The sequence below is a fragment of the Somniosus microcephalus genome, chromosome 23 (genome assembly GCF_052327205.1).
Source record: "Somniosus microcephalus isolate GS21.2 chromosome 23, FLI_Smic_1.0, whole genome shotgun sequence".
Taxonomy (NCBI): Eukaryota; Metazoa; Chordata; class Chondrichthyes; order Squaliformes; family Somniosidae; genus Somniosus; species Somniosus microcephalus.
In genome coordinates, this window is record NC_141009.1 from 58212459 (window position 1) to 58228183 (window position 15725).

At 53.6% G+C, this 15725-nt stretch overlaps 1 protein-coding gene across 1 annotated transcript in view; it reads right to left on the reverse strand.

Moving 5' to 3' along the window:
* LOC147101885 (tubulin beta-4B chain-like) overlaps positions 1 to 15725 on the reverse strand; it is a 167399-nt gene that overhangs the window by 150584 nt on the left and 1090 nt on the right. The gene's annotated exons all lie outside the window — the stretch shown is intronic.

Below are 15725 nucleotides of genomic sequence, written 5' to 3' on the forward strand. Positions count from 1 at the left end.
GAACCTCTTAGTTCTGGTATCATCCATGTAAATCTTTTTTGTACAGTCTCCAGCGCCTTTATATCTTGAAGGGGTCCTGCCAAATGCAGACCAAAAGTATGCAGACAGATGGCTCCTGAATTCAGGTCATGTTTAAACAGTCTTGGGGAGGGCTCATGCCTGTCTGCATTTGTGACCAGAGCTACATCTGCAACAAGGAGAGACCATGTGGATGGCAGGAACCAAAAAAATTTAAACGGTTTTTCCAATTCTGAAAATTCATCCCTTTCCTCCCGAAGAAAAAATGTGATAAAAAGGGAAAATAAAACCTTTAAAAGTAAATTTAGTAAAGGTAAAAAGTAAAAGTAGCTTTCTGATGGGGAATAATGAGCTGATGACCTCAACTTCAGTTTTTTCCCCTGTAAACGCATATTAATTAGGAGTGCCACTGACTCCAGCCAGATTTCAAGGAAGCCTGAAATTAACGATCCATTTCTAAACTGAAATTACAGGTTTACGTGATTTCAAAAGTATTTGGGTCAGTTGTATTACCACATTGTACATTATCCTTTCAACCATAATCCCTTGTCCAGAAAAGTCATGCCACAGGCTGACTCAATTCTTCATTGAATGTTTCATAGTCAGTACAGTGAGCAGCATCCCATTGCTCTTAGTCCACCACTTGACAAACACGAGGGCAACGACTTACATTTGCTTCTTTGCTCGGCTTCTGAACTTCAACTTTAGCTGGTCACTCTCCATCTTATATTAAATGAAGCCTCATGGCTTCAGGTCAAGCATGGGCAAGGAAACCTCCTGCTGATTACCACCTACTGCCCTCCCTCAGCTGATCAATCAGTACTCCTCCATGTTGAACACCACTTGGAAGAAGCACTGAGGGTAGCAAGGGCACAGAATGTACTCTGGGTGGGGGACTTCAATGTCCATCACCAAGAGTGACGCAGTAGCACCACTGCTGACCGAGTCCTGAAGGACATAACTGCCAGTTGGGCCTGCGACAGATGGAGAGAGAACCAACACGAGGGGAAAAGCCTACTTGACCTCGTCCTCACCAATCTACCTATGACAGTATTGGTAGCAGTGACCACCACACAGTCCTTGTGGAGATGAAGTCCCATCTTCACACTGAGGACACCCTCCATTGTGTTGTGTGGCACTACCGCTGTGCTAAATGGGATAGATTCAGAACAGATCTAGCAGCTCAAAACTGGGCATCCATGAGGCACTGTGGGCCATCAGCAGCATTGTATTCCACCACATTCTGTAACCTCATGGCCCGGCATATCCCTCACTCTACCATTACCATCAAGCCAGGGGACCAACCCTGGTTCAATAAGGGGTGTAGAAGAGCATGCCAGGAGCAGCACCAGGCGTACCTAAAAATGAGCTGCCAACCTGGGGAAATTGCAACACAGGACTACATGCATGCTAAAAAGCAGAAGCAGCATGCTATAGACAGAGCTAAGCGATCCCATAATCAACAGATCTGATCAAAGCTATGCAGTCCTGCCACATCCAGTCGTGAATGGTGGTGGACCATTAAAATACTAACGGGAGGAGGAGGCTCCATGAATATCCCCATCCTCAATGATGGAGCCCAGCAAGTGAGTGCAAAAGACAAGGCTGAAGCGTTTGCAACCATCATTAACCAGAAGTGCCGAGTGGATGATCGATATCGGCCTACTCCAGACGTCCCCACCATCACAGAAGCCAGTCTTCAGCCAATTCGATTCACTCCACGTGATATCAAACGGCTGAGCGCACTGGATACAGCAAAGGCTATGGGCCTCGACAACATCCCGGCTGTCGTGCTGAAGACTTGTGCTCCAGAACTAGCCGCGCCTCTAGCCAAGCTGTTCCAGTACAGCTGCAACACTGGCATCTATCCGACAATGGGGAAAACGGCCCAGGCATGTCCTGTCCACAAAAAGCAGGACAAATCCAACCTGGCCAATTACCGCCCCATCAGTCTACTCTCAATCATCAGCAAAGTGATGGAAGGTGTCATCGACAGTGCTATCAAGCAGCACTTACTCACCGATAACCTGCTCACTGATGCCCAGTTTGGGGTTCGGCCAGGACCACTCTGCTGCCGACCTCATTACAGCCTTAGTCCAAACATGGACAAAGGAGCTGAATTCCAGAGTGAGGCAAGAGTGACTGCCCTTGACATCGAAGCAGCATTTGACCGAGTGTGGCATCTAGGAGCCCTAGTAAAACTGAAGTCAATGGGAATCAGGGGGGAAAATGCTCCACTGGCTGGAGTCATACCTAGCACAAAGGAAGATGGTTGTGGTGGTTGAAGGTCAATCATCACAGCCCCAGGACATCACTGCAGGAGTTCCTCAGGGCAGTGTCCTAGGCCCAACCAACTTCAGCTGCTTCATCAATGACCTTCCCTCCAACATAAGTTCAGAAATGGGGATGTTCACTGATGACTGCACAGTGTTCAGTGCCATTCACAACTCCTCAGATAATGAAGCAGTCCATGTTCGCACGCAAGAAGACCTGGACGATGTTCAGGCTTGGGCTGATAAGAGGCAGGTAACATTCGTGCCACAGAAGTGCCAGGCAATGACTATCTTCAACAAGCGAGAGTCGAACCACCTCCCCTTGACATTCAACGGCATTACTGTAAAGTCTGTGTGTTCTAGTTGTAATTAATAACACACAGACTACAAGATTAAAGTTCAACAGGTCTTTACTGGTTGGATGTCAGGACTATATGAAATACAATCTTACTACACAGTGCTTATATACTGGTGGTCACCACCGGTACTACGTATACAGCAGCCAGAAAAAGTAGTACATCTCTTAAGGTGGAACAGGCTTAAGTTCTCTTAAGGTGGAACAGGTTACATACACCACAATCCTCCCTTTTTAGCTTAATAGTCATATCCCCATTTAACATAACATATATACATATATAACTTCAGGTATAAACAGTTCAAAGGTTCAGTCTCTCAGGAGGCCTTCTGATTCGGTCTGGATAACGCCTTTCAGTGGTCTCTGATTCTTGTTGCGGAGGTGACTCTTCTTGTTGGTTTCCTATGTATTGGACGTCATCATCAGGTACAGTCCCTGCCGAGGTAGATGCTTCAGGTTCATTAACGTCTTCCACAGTTGTCTCTATCGCAACCATGGGTTCGACCCTTGCTCTTGATTCTACCAGTTGATCCGCATGACGCCTTATCACATTGTTACCAATATCTACTGTGTACATCAGAGGTCCTTGTCTGGCCCGAATTGTTCCGGACTGCCATTTTTCGTTTCCATAGCCCCTTGCCAACACTGGTTGTCCTACTTCGAAACTTCGAGTGGACTTGTTATTAATATGCCGGAACTGTTTGTTTTCCACTGCCCTCCGCACATTTGGTTTTAACAAGTCCAACCTGGACCGCAACCTCCTGTTATAAAACATCATGGCAGGACTTTGGTTAGTCACTGCATGAGCGGCGTTTCGATACGCCATTAGGAAATTGTCCACCTTGTGCTGTAGCAGAATCTGGTCATCGTTCATGGCCTTTATTGCCTTTTTGAATGTTTGGACAAATCTCTCGGCCAACCCGTTTGTCGCCGGATGATATGGGGCAGAGGTATAATGTTTCACCCCATTCTTCTTTAAGAATTTTTGGAATTCTTCCGACACGAACTGTGGTCCATTATCCGAACAGATCTGTTCTGGCAATCCGTTCCTTGCGAATATTGTTCTTAACACTGCAATTGTCTTTTCTGAAGTAGTGGTAGTATTCATCTTGGTCACTTCTGGCCATTTGGAATGTGCGTCCACCGCAATTAGGAACATGGAGTCCATGAATGGACCAGCAAAGTCAATATGTCCGCGTTGCCATGGGGCTGAAGGCCATTCCCATGGGTGTAGTGGTGCGATCGGAGGTGCATTTTGCACTTTTTGGGCACCCAGCGCAGCTTTTCGTCAACTCCTCTCTCTGTTGGTCAATACCCGGCCACCATACATAAGCCCTAGCAAGACTTTTCATCTTAACTCCCCCCAGATGACCTTCATGCAGTTCTTTTAGAACTCTTTCCCTTAACTTGGGAGGAATAATCACTCTTGTCCCGTACATCAAAGTACCATGGCAGACGGACAGCTGGTCTCGCCTTGCCGAGAATGCCGGTAACAGAGGATCACCACGTGTTGGCCATCCTTTCACGGTCACCTCGTAGACTCTGGACAGTGTCGGGTCATTCCTGGTTTCTCTTTCAATACTTGCATTGGTGACTGGTAAACACTCAATGATGGTCGAATGAAATAACTCAACAGGGTCAACTTTCGTCGTTTCTTCTTCTTCTTCAGGTAGTGGCAGGCGCGACAGCCCATCAGCATTGCCATGCTGCTTCGTACCTTTGAATTCTATTTGATATTGATGTGCCCCTAGGAAAAGGGACCATCTCTGGAGATGCTGTGTTGTCATCACTGAAGCACCCTTCTTAGGGTTAAAAATGGATACCAACGGCTGATGGTCTGTCAGAAGTGTGAATTTTTGGCCCTGCAGGTAATGATTAAACTTCTTCACTCCCCATACAAGGCTGAGAGCCTCCCTATCGATCTGCGCATAGTTGCGCTCAGCGGAGGTCAATGATCTGGATGCAAACGCGACTGGCCTTTCCGTGCCATTTGGCAACTTGTGTGAGAGTACTGCCCCAATACCATATGGAGAAGCATCACAAGCCAACCGAATAGGCAGTGTCGGGTTGAAGTGAGCCAACACTTCCTGAGGTGATCAATTCTTTGCTTTTGCGAAATGCCTTCTTACAGTTTTCGCTCCATTCCCACGGTACCCCCTTCTGTAAAAGAGCGTTTAGCGGGTGCAGTACCGTGGATAGATTTGGTAGAAATTTATGGTAATAGTTAATCAATCCTAGAAACGACCTCAACTGAGACATATTATCCAGAGCGGGAGCCTTTACAACTGCCTCGATCTTGTCAGGAGACTTATGAAGCCCCTCCCGGTCAATGACATGCCCACAGTATGAGATCCGCTTCCGGAAGAACTCTCATTTCTGCCGATTCACTCTAAGTCCATACTCTTTCAGTCTGTTGAGCGCCAGTTCCAAGTTTGCGAGGTGTTCTTCATCACCATCACCTGTAATCAGAATATCATTCAGGTAACATTGTGTGCCTGGAATTCCCTGTAATACCTGCTCCATGGCCCTCTGCCAAATTGCTGGAGCCGATGCCACTCCAAAAACCAGCCTATTGTACTGGTACAAACCTCGATGAGTGTTGATCGTGAGGTATTGGCGTGACTCTTCTTCAACCTCCATCTGCAAGTACGCCTGCGCCAGGTCTATCTTGGTGAAGTGTTTCCCGCCAGACAACGAAGCAAAAATATCCTCAATCCGCGGAAGCGGATACTGCACCGTGTGAAGCACCGGATTAACGGTGATTTTGAAATCTCCACAGATGCGAACCTTCCCTGGTTCTCCTGGCTTGTTGCTCGAAGGACGTTTCATAACGGGAATAATGGGCGTAGCCCACTCACTCCAATCTACCTTAGACAGTACACCTGAACGTTCTAGCGCTTCCAGTTCCGCTTCTACAGTAGGTCGTATTGCATAGGGTACTGGTCTGGCTTTAAAAAATTTTGGTTGTGCATGTTCATCAATCTTGATGTTTGCCGTAATTCCTCTCAGTGTTCCCAGTCCCTGCTGGAACACCTCTTTAGCATCATCCAATATTCTGGACAATCGTTTAGGTTTGACATCTGTTTCCCCGGAATCTACCGTTAGTGCCTTCAAGGAGTGCCAGTCCACATTCATTTTCCTAATCCACTCCCGTCCCAGTAGTGGTGGACCTCCTTCAGGTAGCACATATAAGTCCATTACTTGGCTTTCTTCGCCCTTGTGCACCACTTTTACCTCTATCTTTCCGATGGGGTACACTCTTTGCCCCGTGTATGTTTTCAATATAATCTCCGTATCCCGTAGAGGAATATGTTGGAATAACCTTTTGTAATCTTTCTTATTCATGACCGTCAATGCCGATCCAGTGTCCAATTCCATCTTTACTTGGACTCCTGCTATCTGAAGGGTGACCCAAATTGTCTGGAGATCTGCATCCTTACCAACGTTGTGTACTCTTAAGCTACCCAGTTCATTACTGCTAGCGTCTGAATCTGACTTCTGTTCGGTCGAACTGTTCTTTGTCACCTTGTGTACCTTTATGTATTTTCCTTGCGGTGACTTTTTGTTGCTGGTCTTCTTTCCTGACCGGCATACTTTAGCTATGTGGCCAAGCCTGCCACACGTTCTGCATTCTTGGTTTTTAAACCAACACTGGTTCTGATCGTGCGTTGTCTTTCCGCAACGATAACATTTTACAGTACTCAAACCCAATTTATTTGTACTGAGTTCCGGTGACCGTAGCTGCATTACTGCCGTGCCTCTCGCTGCGGCTTCGTGTGCTGCTGCCATAGTGAGCGTCAGCTCATTCTCCTCGAGCAATCGCTTTTGTGTATCTTCTTTTAATAAACCACACACAAATTTCTCTCGTAGCGCCTGTCAATCTCGTTCCGAATTGACAGTACTTTGCTAGCTTATGCAATTCCATTAAATATTCAGCATTGCTTTCATCCTTCAGCTGTCTTCTGCTGTAAAATTTAAATCGTTCCGCTAGCATCAGCGGCGTGGGGTTTAGGTGATTTTTCAGGACAGTAACAATCTCCTCGAACGTCTTATCCGCCGGTTCATCCGGTGATAAAAGGTGTTTCAATTGCCCGTATGTCTTCGCACCCATTAAGTTTAATAATGTTAGTGCTTTCTCTTCATCTGGGATTTTATTTGCTTTACAATAATTTTGTATGCGTTCTACATACATAGCCCAATCTTCGATGTCGCTATCAAAGGTATTAATGTTCCCATGTTTAGGCATCGTTGCAATTTAATTTATTTTTATTTTTATCCAAGATGGCGGCTTCCGCGCTCTTGTCTTCGTCCTCCGCCTACAAAATGGCGGTTTTCCCGCGCTTGGCGGTCTTCACCCTTCCCCCGACGCTGTCTCCGCTTCACCGCAGCTCTCGCGCCTTCAGTTGCCTCCAGACGCTGCGCTTTTTTAGCCCGAATGTGGCCCGGCCCTTATCTCCGGTCGCGATCGATCTCACCGCCCTTATTCCTCCGTCTTCCCTCCCCGTCTGTACAGCCAACGCGGCCGATTTTCTGGTCGCGTCGCTGCCCGGCTTACCCACTACCGAGGTAGAAAGAAGATAGCTGACAGCCGCTGATGGCGGCTTCGAGTTCAGGATGTCTTCTGCACTCTGGTTTCTCGATGTCTGCCACGCAACGTGTCTTCCAGCAGGGTGATGAGGGTGGAAGCCTCTCTTCGACGTCCGTTCTGTGGACGAAGCCGCCGTGGATATAACTGCCGCAGGGTAAGAATCTGACTCGTCGCCACTGTAAAGTCTGTGTGTTCTAGTTGTAATTAATAACACACAGACTACAAGATTAAAGTTCAACAGGTCTTTACTGGTTGGAGGTTCTCTTTTTATTTGAACCAAAATTTAAAATTTAAACCAAATCAACTGTAAATAAACAAGTTCAACTAAATCTTAATAAATCAAATTAAAATTTGGTGTTCCAAATTGATGATGCACTCCAGTCCCCGCGGTGCCCAACGGTCACGGAAATACTCAAGCGTACCGGCAGACACCGCGTGCTCCATCTCCAGGGCCACCCGGGCGCGAACATGGCCGTGGAAGAGAGGCAGGCAATCCAGCTGGACGACCCCCTCAATCGCCCGCTGCCTGGACCAATTGATTGCTCTTTTAGCCAGGCCCAGGAGCAGGCCCACAAGGAGGTCCTCCAGCCTATCCGCTCCCCTCCGCACCGGGTGACCGTAGAGCAACCAAAAATCGAGGAGCAGCCCCTTCAAGTAGTGAAAGAGGGGCTGCAACCTCTCACACTCCATATAAACGTGGAACACGGACTCCTCCAGGCCGCAAAAAACACAGGCGGCCTGGGAGTCCGTGAACCTACTTAAAACCTTATTGCACGGGACCGCTCCGTGCAACACCCTCCAGGCCAAGTCCCCGATGGAGCAAGGGAGGACTCCTGCGTAGAGAGCCCTCCATTGGGGACCTCCGCCACCGCCAGTCGGCAAGACGCCACGCCAAGGCGTGTCTGGACAGCAGACGAAGATGGCAAAGTGGAGAGTGTGCAGGAGCAGCCCGTACAGGAAACCCCTCCGCGCGGAATGAAAAGGCACGGAGGGTATTTCCTCGAGACGGCTCAAGTTGTGAGGCGCCGGCTCCAGAGGGGAGTTTCGGGGCCGGGCGCCAATAAGGAATTCCGTCCGGATGGGGGTAAGCTCGGACGGGATCACCCCACGTGCTTGAGCCGCCTCGATACACCTAGTGGAATCGGGGCCCAGTGCCGCTTTCACCAACTCGATGGCTTCGGCCGCGAGCCGGACGTTGGCCCAGGACAGGCGCCACGCCAGCTCCTCCGGCGCCATCCAGCCCGCTCCTCCGACATCGAGCAGGTCCCCGACTCTGGTCACACCGCCAGCCACAGCCCCGCCCTCCGCCAGCCGCCCGAACCCACATTCACGGAGGTGCGGATTCCTGAGCAGCGGCTCCCGTAGGAGGGCCGCCGCTCCTGACGGGGGAGAGCGCCGCCTGAAAGCGACATAGTTCCAAACCCATAGTAGTTCCTGGTAGAAGACAGGCAGCTCCTGCAGGCCGGCACGCCCGCAGCCCACTTTCACAAACAGGAGCTGCGCGTCGTAATGGAGGCCGTGCAGCTGACGGAAGAAAAACGTCGCCAGCGCACACCATCTCGGAGGATTCTCTACGTACAGGTATCTCTGCAGCGTCTGAAGACGGAAAGTCGCAGCCTGGTTGCGAAGGCACACCAGCGCCTGACCGCCCTCCCTAAGCGGGAGACACAGAACCGCAGCAGAGACCCAGTGCTTCCTTTTGTCCCAGAAGAAGTCGATGAACTTCTTCTGTATCTTGGCGACAAACGCAGGGGGAGGGATCAAAGTGACCAACCGGTACCACAACATGGCAGCCACCAGCTGGTTTATGACCAGCGCTCGACCCCTGTAGGACAACACTCTGAGCAGTCCTGTCCAGCGTCCTAGGCGAGCGGTGACTTTGGCCTCCAGCTCTTGCCAGTTCGCCGGCCAGGCGTCCTCGGCAGGGCTAAGGTAGACTCCCAAATAGAGGAGGTGCGTGCTGCTCCAGGCGAAAGGCCTGAACTCCTCCGGCAGGGAGTCCACCCGCCACTGACCCACCAGGAGTCCGGAACATTTCTCCCAGTTGATCTTGGCGGAGGATGCGTCCGAGTAAATCTGCTGGCATTCCCGCATCCTCCGCAAGTCAGCGGGATCCGTGACCGTGAGGAGCACGTCATTGGCGTAAGCCGAGAGGACCACCTCCACGCCCGGCCCTTGCAGAGCCAGTCCCGTCAACCTCTTCCGCAAGAGGCGCAGGAATGGCTCCACGCAAATGGCGTATAACTGACCGGACATGGGGCATCCCTGACGCACCCCCCTCCCGAAGCGAAGGGGCGCCGTCAAGGACCCGTTAACTTTAATCAGACACTCTGCAGTGGCGTACAGAAGTCGGATCCGGGCGACGAAATGCGTCCCGAACCCGAATGCGCGCAGACTCCCGAAAAGATACTCGTGATCCACCCTGTCGAACGCCTTCTCCTGATCCAGGGAGAGGAAGGCGACCGACAGACCAGCCCTCTGGGAGTGGTGGACCAGGTCCCGGACCAGATGGATGTTGTCGTGGATGGTCCGGCCCGGGACCGTGTAGGACTGGTCGGGGTGGATCATGTGGGCCAGCACGGTGCCAAGGCGAGCAGACATAGCCCTGGCAAAGATTTTATAGTCCGTGCTGAGGAGGGAGACCGGGCACCAGTTCTTGAGGCGGAGATTGCCCTTCTTAGGCAGCAGGACAATGACCGCCCTGCGCCAAGAGAGGGGCATCTCCCCGGTCGCCAAACTTTCCCCCAGGACCCACGCGTAGTCGCCCCCCAAGACGTCCCAGAACACCCTGTGGAACTCCACGGTCAGCCCGTCCAGTCCCGGGGACTTTCCCCTAGAGAGCTGGCGGAGGGCGCCGGTCAGCTCCGCCAGGCTTAGCGGAGCGTCCAATTTTTCGGCGCCCTCCGGACTGACCTTCGGCAGGTCCTCCCACAAAACTCTGCGCGCATCCTCGCTGGACGGATCCGGAGAGAACAGAGCCCCGTAGTAGGCGCGGGTCTCTGCACTGATTCCCTCCGGATCCGAGACCAGAGATCCGTCGTCGGCCAGCAGCCCCAAGAGCTGCTTACGGACCCCTCGTCTTTTTTCCAGCGAGTAGAAGAAGGGGGAGCCGCGGTCCAGGTCCCGCAGGAGCTGGATCCGCGACCTCACGTACGCGCCTCGGGACCCGACGAGCTGCAGGTCCTTCAGCGCGCCCTTCTTCTCTTCGTACACCTTCCGCAGGGCAGAGTCCCCGACGACTTGACCGAGACGGGACTCCAGGTCGAGCACCTCCTTCTCCAACCGCCCGACCCGGGCCTCCCGCCTCTTGGTCGACTCCTTCGCATACTCCCGACAGAAGAGACGCACGTGAGCCTTGCCCACGTCCCACCACAGCCTCAAGGAGGGGAAGCCCCCCTGCTTCCTTCTCCAGTCGGCCCAGAAACGACAAAACGAATCCTGGAACCGCGCGTCCGCCAGCAGCAGGTTGTTAAAGTGCCAGTACGCGGACTCCCCCCACCCCCCGGGAGCGCGCAGCGGGACGAGCTCCGCCCACACCAGGTGGTGGTCCGTGCACGGCCCCGGCCGCATGGAAGCCGCCGGAACGCAGGATACGTACGCCCGGGAAATGTAGAGGCGGTCGATGCTGGGCCCTCCTCCTCCAGACCTCACGTAAGTGAAGGCGCTGGAGTCGGGATGAAGATTTCGCCAGACGTCCACCAAGTCGAAGGACCCGACCAGGTCCCTCAACTTCTCCATCGCCGGCGGGCATCGCGGGGGACCCGTACGGTCCCTCGCCTCGAGGGTACAGTTAAAATCCCCCCCGAGGATGACGCACTCGCCCACGTCGATGGAGCCCAGAAGAGCGGACAGTTCTTCAAAGAAGCGCACTTGCTGCGCACCGGCCTGAGGGGCATACACGTTCACTAGATGGAGCGGCACGCCCCCCAGGCGAACAGTGACCTGGAGCAAGCGGCCTGGCACGTGCTCCTTGACCCCCCAAGATCTCCGGCTGAAAATGCGGGGCCAGCAAGATAGCCACCCCGCTGGAATTATTGGAGAGGTGACTCATGCTGACCCCTCCTTGCCACTCCAGGAGCCACGTGGCTTTGTCTCCCGGAACGGTGTGGGTTTCTTGCAGGAAGCACACCGCATACTTCCCGTCCCGAAGGACCGAGAAGTTATTGAATCTGCGGCGCGCCTCCCCGCTGCCGTTGATGTTGAGGCTGGCTATGGTTATCTTCATGTCAGAAGCATAGTGCAACCTCTACCTACAACTAACGGGGGGAGGAAGCGCAGCCGCTGGTCAGCCGCCACCTCCTCAGCAGCCCAGTGAGAAATGTTCTGAGCCGACGCAGCTCAAGTGGGTTCACACCCTCGTCCATGATCTTAACGGTGGCGCGGACGGATACGATGAGCAGCGCCAGCTCCGACCACCTGTCGAGGGCCAGCCGGACCTTCCCGCGCCGACCCAGGCACGTGGCCATAAAATCCCGGAGTTCCCTTACGGAAATGAGGGGAGACTCGGCAAGGGGCACGAGGTCGTCCACCGCCTCGTCGGCGCCGGAGTCCGACTCGTCCTCCGTGCCCATCACCGAGCCCCCATCCTCCTCCAGGGGGTCGTCACCAGCGGCCGACCCGTCCGCGCAGTGGACGGCTCGGCCGCAACAGCCGGCCCCGCCTCCGCTCGGATCCCACCCCCAGGATCGGTGGCGGAGGAATCCTCCCTGGGCTCCTCCGGGGGCGCCGGGCCAGAAGACGGCGGCGGCGGTTCGGAGCCCCCCTTCGCCTCAGATCGACCGGAGAAATCGGGGAGAACACAAATCCGAACTCCCCAGGACGTCCGGCGCCCGAGACACAGTCAAAGGGCCTTCCTCTTCCGTGCCACCGGCCTCTGACCCGGCAGATGGGGCGTCTTTGGCTAAATCCTCGACCAGGTCGAGCAGCCCCTGGGAAATGTCCGGGCCGCTTTGGGCGAGCTCACTTTCTTCGAACTCGCCCGACCCAGACCCCTGGCCGCCCGACCCGTCGAGGGGTAACGGCACCGATAGTCTATTTCAGCCGCGGTTGATCCGCGACCCCCCCCACGGGCAGGGTCTCGTCCCCATCCCCGGGAGGCACGTGCTGGACAGACACATCTGCCTCAGCCTCCCGAGGGACAGGCGACCCCTGCCGATCGCCGGTGATGGTGACAGCGGTGGGGGGGGGGGGGCGCAGCACCCGCGGCGGGCGACGACTCCCCCTGTTCGGAGGGACCCTCCTCCTCCCGGTCCTCCTCCTCCTCATCCAGGAGGTCGCGCCTTCTTTTTAGCACGGAGGGAGCCCTCCATGCCTACAGGGGCCTCCTCCTCTGCTCCCTCCGGTGGAGCAGGTTTGTCGGGTTCCTCGGGCCCGATCCCGGCCGCAGGTATCGGCATTACCACTGCGGCGGTTGCGGCCACAGGCTCGGGCACGAGGCCCCTCCCACTCACATCTGCCCTGATCAACTCCGCGAGGAGCGCGGGTGTAAGGGGGTCAAGGGGCAAGGGCTCGCCATCCACGGGGGGACCCGCCCCAAGGTGCTTCTTTTTTCCCCGCGCCTTCTTTCCGGCCGGACGCACTCCCTCCCCCCCGCCGGAGGCCTTGATGGCATCGGCCTCCGACGACGACCGCGCATCAGTTGTTTGGGGGGGCACGGCCAGACCCGGGGAGAGGAGCGGCGGCGGCGCCAGCCTCGGCCACACCAGACGATCTGGCGGCCTTGGAGGCGGGGCAGTTCTTGCCCCACCTCCTTGCAGGCGTGGCACCGCACACCGTCCGACGTCCAAAAGGCGCGGTAGACGGTCCCCTCGTGGAGGACGACGAACGCCCCGTCAGTGTCCTCCTCCCACGCCAGCTGGATAAACAGCTGGCGCCGGAAGGAGAAGACATGGCGAAGGCTGGCCTCCCGGAAGCCGAGCGGGATAGGCATGATCCCCGACCTCACCTCCCCAAGTTGACTCAAATAGGGAGGAGGAGCTCACCGGGAATATAGGGCGGGACGTTGGAAATGATCCTCTGCGCGATGGCCTCGAGAGGATCCACCGGCAGGAACGTCCCGCCCACGGTGAGCCCCTTGGTGACAGCCAGGGACACCGCCCGCTCCGACCCCAGGAAGAACACAGCCTTCCCATACATTTTCGAGGCCGCAACGATGGCTGAGGGGCCGACAACCCCAGCCATGGCTTTGACGCAGGCCTCGATGGTCATAGTGGGGTGAGTGTAGCTCTTCACCCCCAGCTTTTTGGTAATCAATCTAAATGGTGACGGGGCAGCAGAAGCAGCGGGGGCAGCTGTGGCTGCCGCTCCCGCATAAGTCTTGGCTTGCCCCGCCACCGGCGAAGATGTAGTTGCCATTATGGGGTGGATTTTTAAGGGCTACACTCACCCCAAGTCACAGGCCTGAAGGTGTTAATGGCCTCAGGATATATTTTTTTTTGGTCCTCTAATGAGCAGAGGGAGCTGGATAAAATGAGGACACACCTCTCCCCTTACTGGTTGAAATTGGGAGAGGGGCCCTCTCCCCTCTGCTTAGTAAGCAATTAATAACAGGTGATGGAACTGAGGTGCCTTAGAAAGACAGGCCAAGAGAGATAGAGAGAAAGGGGGGTAGGAAGGAGGGAGACCACAAGGGCAGTGTTGCCACTCAGGATGGTGGGTGGGTGTTGGCAGGGGGGCACTCTCTGATGTAGTTTAAAAGGCTTTGGTGATGGTCTTCTGGCAGGGGGAGATGTCTTCACCTGGAAAAGCTGGAGAAGCCCAGGCTCAGTCCTGCAACAGGTCTTAACGATGTAATTAATGAAATTAGAGACTTCACCTGGGCAGCGCCAGCTCTCCCAGGGCAGGCAATAGTAGGGGTGCTAATTAGTGGTATGTGTGGCCTAGCTTTTAGCAAGAGCCACACACACACACTACACCCCTTGATGACCCGGCCTTGCTTCTTCTTTTCTCCCCCCACCTAAAATACAAAGTCTTGGGAGAGTGCCCTAAATAACACCCACCTGTAGATGTTTCAAACGAGATGAATCTTCCCTCCTTCCAAACAGTTGGTGGTTTTTTTCTGATGTTTTCTGATGTTTCTCTCCCCTCTCTCCTGAAGTGGAGGCCAATTTGAGGAGGCAGTGATAGAAAAGGCCTCTCCCCGGTTGATGTTGATGTAGGCCTCCTTTCTCCTTCTCCTCCTCCTCCTCTGTCCAATCTCTCCAGGCACCTCAGTTGTTTGAAGATGTTGGAGGAGGTGGAGGTGGTGATCTATCGTTCTGCTACTCCTCTTCCTGGTCAGGAGACCACCACTCTCCACTCTCTTGCTTTAGCAGCTCCTTCTCCTCTTGCTGCTTGAGACAGCCAGAAAAGCACACAGGTCTTTACTGGTTGGAAGTCAGGACTATATGAAATACAATCTTACTACACAGTGCTTATATACCGGTGGTCACCACTGGTATTACGTATACAGCAGCCAGAGAAAGTAGTACATCTCTTAAGGTGGAACAGGCTTAAGTTCTCTTAAGGTGGAACATCCACTCCCTCCACCACCACAATTACCATCGCCAAATCCCCCACCATCAACATCCTGGGGGGGTCACCATTAACCAGATACTTAACTAGACCAGCCACATAAATACTGTGGCAACCACATAAATACTGTGGCAACAAGAGCAGGTCAGAGGCTAAGTATTCTGCAGCGTGAGTCTCACCTCCTGCCTCTCCAAAGCCTTTCCACCATCTACAAGGCACAAGTAAGGAGTATGATAGAATACTCTCCACTTGCCTGGATGAGTGCAGCTCCAACAACACTCAAGAAGTTTGACACCATCCAGGACAAAGCAGCCCGCTTGATTGGCACCCCATCCACCACCTTAAACATCCACTCCCTCCACCACCGGCGTACCGTGGCTGCAGTGTGTACTATCTACAAGATGCACTGCAGCAACTCGCCAAGGTTTTTTCGGCAGCACCTCCCAAACCCACGACCTCTTCCACAAGGGCAGCAGGCGCATGGGAACACCACCACCTCCAAGTTCCCCTCCAAGTCACACACCATCCTGACTTAGAAGTATATCGCTGATCCTTCATCGTCGCTGGGTCAAAATCCTGGAACTCCCTCCCTAACAGCACTGTGGGATTTCCTGCACCACACGGACTGCAGCGGTTCAAGAAGGCGGCTCACCACCACCTTCTCGAAGGCAATTAGGGATGGGCAATAAATGCTGGCCTTGCCAGCGACGCCCAGATCACTAAACGAGTAAAAAAAAGTGAACCAATGTTAGCACTGGTGCAAAACAGATCACATTTATCCTTAGCAAAATACTGCAGATGCTGGAAATCCAAAACAACAACAGAAAATGCTGGAAAAACTCAGCAGGCCAGTTTTTCCAGCATTTTCTGTTGTTACTTCACATTTATCCTCCCTAGCTGAAGGGACTGAGTTGAATTGAAGAATACATCCACAATTGCAAGTCACTAAAAAAGTGCTACTAAAAGGGGTGAGAATGGG